General features: G+C 35.6%; 1 pseudogene; it reads right to left on the reverse strand.

Moving 5' to 3' along the window:
- Window positions 1-3,222: 3,222 nt before the first annotated feature.
- LOC136236037 (protein CROWDED NUCLEI 1-like) lies at window positions 3,223-5,455 on the reverse strand (annotated as a pseudogene).
- Between the last annotated feature and the right edge of the window lie 1,999 nt (window positions 5,456-7,454).

Here is a 7,454-nt window from a genome sequence, read left to right on the forward strand (position 1 = left end):
AATCCTGATGAGTCTCCATTGTTGAGTTCTGAGAATGTAGTGAATTAGTTTATTATTACTAAAATAAAGAGAAATGATAGATTAATATTTCTTTTGGTTACAAATTATAAATTGATAAATTATGGGTATTTCTATTCCGATTTCTTCATATTACATGTCCTTTTAGAGATTTTTTTTGTTTCATATTATATGTCATATTATATTATATGATCAATACGCATTAAGTTAGCTTCTGTGTGCTATAAAACGCAGATTTATTGAAATAAACATTTTCATTAAATCAACCCCTGAATAAAAGGGAAACAGCATTAAAAAAAATCTATTGATTCTGGTATGTTAAATATATATGTTGTGTGAAACAGGAATTAACATCTCAACTTCTGACCATGTTTTTAGGCACCTATAACCACGACCATGCTTATGATCAGACACCACATCAGCAATACCCAAACTCAAGATCGGATAATCATCAACCAAACCATTAAGAAATTGATGAAATCATATATCAGTTATTGCAAATGAAAACTCAATAGCGTCATTAAAAATCCACTTCTTCCTCAATTGATAAAAAAAGACATCCAATTGTTAGAAAGAAAAAAGAAACATATTCATTTTCTCTATTACTATTAGTTGTTTTTTATTATTAAAGATTGGTTAGCGAGGAATGTAATCGACCAACATCCCAGCTATGCTGGCTTCATGTTTATATATAAAATACAATAACTAATATAGACATTTTAACTCAATCAAAATTTAGAATTAATAACCAATACCTCACATCACAATGGTCTATTAGTCTACTATCTATTACTGTTGACAAATTATAATGTAAGCGTAAAGAGCTAAGAGGACAATGGAAAGAATAAATTCATGGTAAACAATTGTGGGGTTCTGCTAACCACGTTAAACCAGTAGCTAGTCTATCGATTTTAATTTGGTAAAGAAACTGGTAGATTAACTACCAGATTCGGTTCTAATTTAAAAAGTATAGAACCTTAGGTTTGTTTCTCTGACATGATAAATAATTTAAAAGAAAAACTCAAAAATACCCCCTCTTTAAATTTTAATTTAGCTTCAAACCATTAAAAAATATGACACTTGTAGACTGGTTTCTATGGCACGTGAAAGAGATTATGATTATTATATTATGTAAGCAAATGCGAAAGAAAATGTCTTATTACTGGTAAAAAAAGTATTTTGAGATTCTTGATCTTTAATTTTTTTTAGTTCCCTTAATTTTTTAGAATAGGTGTGTAAACTGAATGACTCGAAAATGGGGTTTCGGTGATCTCGGTTTCACGAAAAATGCTTAAAGCTCGGAGGAAAATGACAATGGTGAAATTTGATTTAGGCTAAGAGAGCTCGAATCGAGAGTTGGGTAATGATCTAAATGACTTAACTAAAAGATTGCAAAAAACGATTTGAGAATTGATTGAATAAACTAAAAGAATTTCGGATTTTAAGTTTCTGAAAATTGGAAGCTTTTCTGAGGAACTGGAGATTGAAGAACTAATTTCGGAAATTGAGAGTTTGTTTAAACTAATTAGATACTAAAGAACGAATTCTACGAACCTAAGGATTGATAAAATGGCCAATTTTGGCAAGGAATTTGAGAGACAAATTGAGTTGTTTTGTGTTTGATTGATTTTGAGTGGGGGATTGGAATTAAAGAGTTGAGCTCTATTTATAGGATTTTGAGCAACAAATTCTATGTTAGTCGCCCTTAAATTTCTCATACATGATCCCATTACCTTCCCATAAGAAGAAAATGGGTGAGTTAGGAGCTGGAAAAATGGAGTTAATACCGTGAAATAGGTTGCAGACGATAGCTTTCTGTTCTTTGGGGCGACAGTTGTGGAAGCTGAAAATGTGCTGAGAATCTTGAATGCGTATGAAAAAGCCTCAGGGCAAGCAGTGAATGTCAACAAATCAGGTATTTTTTTAGCAATAATGTAAAAAGAGAGGTCAGGGAGGGGATTTGTAATGTTTTAGGAGTATAGGCCCCGTTGTATACGGGCAAATATTTAGGGCTCCCATCTCTGATTGGAAGGTCAAAATGAAGTTTGTTTTCGTTTCTAGAAGTTTACATATGTTTAATCTGGCTCTACTAGGAAAGTAAGGCTGGAAATTCATAGCCAACCCAAATACTTTAGTCAGTAGATTGTTCAAAGCAAAATATTTCCCAACTGACAATTTTCTAAAGTCCAAGCTAGGCAGAAATCCTAGTTTTATTTGGAGACGTATTTGGCAATCGATTGAAGTTTTAAGCCTGGGCCTGAAATGGGAAGTGGGAAATGGGGAGGCAATTAGAATATAGAGGGACCCATGGGTGGAGAGGGAAGGTTCGTTCTTTATGGAGTCTAGAGGGCCGGAAGGGTTGGAGGAAATGAGGGTAGCAGGGTTATTTGAGGAAGGTACAAGGATTTGGGATAGGGAAAGTTGGCTGAGTTATGCTCAAATGGGGAGATTGAGGCAATTGACAGGTTAATCTTACCAATTAGAGATAGACCTGATAGATTGGTATGGTAGTATACAAAAAATGGGTGTTACTTGTCAAAATCTGGGTATAGGGCAATTGAGGAAGTGAAATGGGGTAGGGAGCTTAAAGTGGAGTGGAGTAAAATGTGGGAGTTACGGAGTCCGCCAAAAATTAAGATGTTTGCCTGGAAGGTCTGCTCTGGTTGTTTACCACCATATATGGTATGTTGCAACACGGAACAAGTGTTGGCTAAAATCGTTATTGTGTTGCTAAAGATGTATAGGCAACATGTTTTGTCAAAAAAAGGTGTTGCTTTTTCGCTTGTTGCCAAAGATGTATTTAGCAACAGTTTTTTACATTTTTAGCAACACTGATAGAAGTGTTGCTACCCGTATCTGTGGCAACACTTGCCTACCCAATGGCAACTGAAATGGAAGTGTTGCCTAAACAATATATTAAGCAACACTTTTGAACTATCTTGCAACAGGTTTTTATGCAACATTATTTTTTAGATGTAAGCAACTCTTTCTTATACAATTTGCAACATTTTTTAATTTAACACTTTTTAAACAACTCTTTCATATTGTAAACCTTAATATATGTGCAACATAGACTTTTGTTGTACTATGTAAAGAGGCTGAAAATTCTTGGTATACAAAGCAACTTGTCCTGGAAAATAAAATGCTTCCCCAGTACCAAGCAATATCAACTGCGGAAGCCATACTGCTAACATTTCCTGCTTATCATTGAAGATGCTTGTTATTTTCTTCAATTTCCTGTCGTTCTTTTTCTATCCTAAGTCTTTCCAATTTCATTTCTTCCATTTCTCTTCTAGCTAGATCTCTTAAGAAGTTGATGTTGTTCGATTCTATCTCCTTCTCCTCATCAAACAATTTCTCCTTCTCTTGCGGAACCTTTTCTACATCATCCTTTCTTTTTTGTAGTTCATTCTCAAATTCACTTTTCTGTAGCTCAAGTTCATGCAGCATTTGATGCCTCTCACTTCGAGCTTTCTCAGCTAGCACAGATCGCTCATGCTCCATGTTGGCCTCAAAAGATTCTTTGGCCAATTCAAGAGCTTCCATCTCCATCTTCACAAGGCCTTCCGCTACTTGCTTTTCTTTTTTCATTCTTTCCTCTTCCGATGCTTTCTGTTTTTCAAATTTCTCTTTCTGTTCACTGATGCTCTTCAGCTCCTTCTCAATCTCAGCCCTTTTCTCATCCAGATCTTCCCACTCTCTCTCAAAATTCTGCTTTTGCTACTTTAAGTCTTCAACCTCCTTCGAAAGCTGCTGCTCCTGAAGCCTGCACTTCTCTATCTCCTCTTTCAGTCCGGATTGCAAGTGAACATACTCAGCCCTCTTTTCTTCATTTACTTTGAGCCGATTCTTCTCTTCACGAATTTTTAATAGTTGTTCTTTAGTGGCAGCTCTTATCTTCTCAAGTTCAGCCTTGAGATTCAAAAACTCCTCTTTATCAGCAGTCAGTTGACGTTTCTCAGTCTCCAAGTTCTTTTCCTCTGCTCTGATAGATTTCTCCCTTTCTTCTAGAGCTTTCGATTTTGAATCAAAATCTTTATCCATTCTTTTATCCAAAGCTTGCTCTCTTTTCACAATTTTCTCCTCCACATGCTTGATTTCAGCTTCCTTCTTCTCCAGTTCAATAACTTTGCCTTTCAGTTCCTCATCTAGAGATTTTTGGTCAGCTTCCAACTCAAATTCTTGTATTTTTCCATCCAAAACGGCATTGTGTTCATCAATTAGCTTCTGAATCTCAACTACACAATTGAATAGTAAATACAGATAACTTAAAAAGTTAATAAACAAATTCCAATCCTCACCAAGTGAATTGATGACATAATAATACACAATGAATTGCCAGTAAAATTTACTATCACAGAAGTATAGCAAGGACACACCTTTTCTCTGTCATTCAGCTTCTCTTCCAGAACACGTAATTCTTCCTCTTTTATTACTAATTTCTTTCTTGTGGCATCAAATTCCTGCAGAAACAAAAGAGAAAAGTCAAGACATATATAAAGAATGTACAATGCAGCAAGAGGAAAAAACATGCCTTCTCTTTTAGAACCAGGTTAGCCTATCTGCAGCTCATTTCATCTTCTTTCTTTTTCAACATGGAGTGCCTCTTCAAGGTCTTTCTCTTTTTTCTTAGAGATCTTATCATTCTCATTGGACCTTTCCTCTCTTTGTTTAATAAGTCTTTGTGGTTTTGACAGCCTCTCTTCTCCCTCTTGTAATTTCAGTTGCCATTCTCTCAAACCTCCCTTTGTCTAGAGAATGCAGACTCATGTGCTTCTCTCTTGAGAAAATTCCAGATTAAATTGTCAAAAAACTTGAACAACAATTAGACGTTTAAATCCAAAGGAAGTGAAAGTAATTCCAGGGAGTAGATCCTATTAGTTATTCTAAGGGACGTCACAAAGCTGAAGCTTTTTTCTGATAGACACAAAGATGCATCAATCAAGTGGGGTTGATTTAACTTTGGGAGCATGAGTGAGTTTCAAAAGCACATTGAATAGATATAGAAGAACTCTTAAACAACCATATAATCAATAGGATCATGCAGGTATGAGTTCACATAAACCAAGAAAAGAGAAAAAGAAAATTGCAATCAAACTAGGCAGACCTGTAGTGGAAGGGTGATCAAGCCACCACAGCAAACTGTACCCAAAAGACACGTGGATGTACCCTGTTCAAAAAACAGATCAGAATGGCGACAAATACAATTCTATAAGCAACAAAAACACAATCCTTTTTTTTTTTGCATGATAAATGTGATGAGGATTTAAATTTACTAACTTACCTGCGGATGTGTAAACTTAACATATCTATTACTCTTCCAAAGTATGCAACAATCTCACATTTTCATTTGGAACATTAGCTTGGCAATTCAAAGAAAAGATCCAAACTAACCCAAACAAGATTGAAGCTTTTGCTTGTTGCTCACATTCCCCATTCACTACACCATAATGACAATCTCAAACATTTAGGCCTTGAAATGGATTCTTAAATATTGAGGATGTTAAATCTTAAAGAAATTCTATTATGAAACTAGGTGTCTAGTAATGTGTGTGTGTATATATAATTCAAAACTCATATGTCCAGATGAAACATATGTGGATTCTCAATTTCTCATTAAATTTGATGCATAACATAGTCATTCAATTTTCAAGTACATCAAAATGAAAATAAAACCACAACTTCAGCAAGAATCTTCAAATCCATCCCTTCCCCTTATGTTCTCACTTTACAACATTATTCAAACACAAAATTTAATAGATAAACTAATATATTAAGAAGCTATCTAATGTTAGACTTGGATTTCTACGAAAATTCTTAATTCTACAAACAACTTAAATACTAAATTCACAGAGTGCAAAAACTAAATAAAATTCACAACTGCTACAGAACATTTTTCTAAATAAGCAACACTTGAAATTTCAGCACCACAAAGTTAAAAATATGTATAAAAAATCCCAAGAGATATAAGACCTATAATGCTACAGCGAAATCAACAAGCACATCGAATTGAAGATTCAAGGCCAAATAAAACCAAAGAAACATTTTACCAAAGAACTGAAATCCCTCAAAATAACAAAATCTCTAAACTAAAAATGAGAGAGAGGGAGAGAGAGAGAGACTCGGCTAGGTCGATGGGCTGCAGCAAGACTCCAACAAGGCCAGTGGTGAGGACGACTGCGGCCACAGATTTGGCAACCGACAATAGAGGCCCTCACGTTAAATCTAATAATGGGTCGAGGGACCATATTAGACAGGAGTAGAGAGAAGAGCGAAAGAGAAAGGGAGGAGGGAGAAGTGTTAGACAAACGTAATTCTGTTTTAAGATTGTTAGACAACCAATTACGTCTGTCTTAAAAATGTTAGATGTGATTAACCAAAAAAACAAAACGAATACAGACAAATATACAGACAGTAAAACTGTAAACTAAAAGGAAGAGATAGACAAATCTGAGGCCTGTATTAGCAGTTTCCTTAAGACAGATGTCGTCGCTATTGACGATCGTCTACCAGGATACAACAGATTACGCAAGCGAACTCAAACCGTGTGTAGCCTAGTTATCACCGGAGTATGAAAACAAGAACAACGTGAACAGACAGAGAGTAGGAAGAATTCCAGAGAATATTTTCTCCAACAGTTTCAGCAACTTGTAAATTTTGACAATCCATTCTATATAAATAGAAATCGAAAGGATATGTCATTTCACGAACAAACAAGACTGTACACGGACAGACACGACTGTTTACGTACAAACACGACAAGGACACGACTGTTCATGGAAGGAGGTGTTTGTTGGTATTAAAATTAACAAATAATTTTATTCAAATTTTTCCAACAATCCCCCACATGAATAAAATTAGAAACAAGACGATTACGAAATGGTGATAACTTTCTACAGAAGATATCTGCATAGGATAGGTAGCTAATGTGCCTTGAACCTTCCCTTGTGAAAGTATATTTACTTTACTAGCTGACTAGTAGACGCGATGTCTTTGAACTATTCTGCCGCTTGTGTAAACGATGATATACCCCACACAGATATCAACATAACACGGTATGGTTCTCATGGTTATGTTCGTTATGGTCATGAACATCGCATGGTTCTGCGAGAGTTTAAGAGCACTAGGCCCCACACTAGTCTCCATCGAAGCGACCCCACTTCACTCTGACATAGGTGATTTATTTGCTCAGAATACTGCGCACAATGTATCATTAAAAGCATATAGCTTAACCTTTTCCCATTGGTGTCACTGTTTACATCTAGGAATGGACGAGGGTTTAACCCCCACAGTGAACGCGCAAGGTTTATGCAATTAGGTTGTCCCTTTGAACCTAGATCTTGGGATCTCCAGTCAACTAGGTAGGGTTTTCCTTCACATAACGCCTCTTCTCTATGGGCTTTAGTCCAATTCCTTTCGATGATTTTTCAATTTGA

Source organism: Euphorbia lathyris, chromosome 7 (genome assembly GCF_963576675.1).
Source record: "Euphorbia lathyris chromosome 7, ddEupLath1.1, whole genome shotgun sequence".
Lineage (NCBI taxonomy): Eukaryota > Viridiplantae > Streptophyta > Magnoliopsida > Malpighiales > Euphorbiaceae > Euphorbia > Euphorbia lathyris.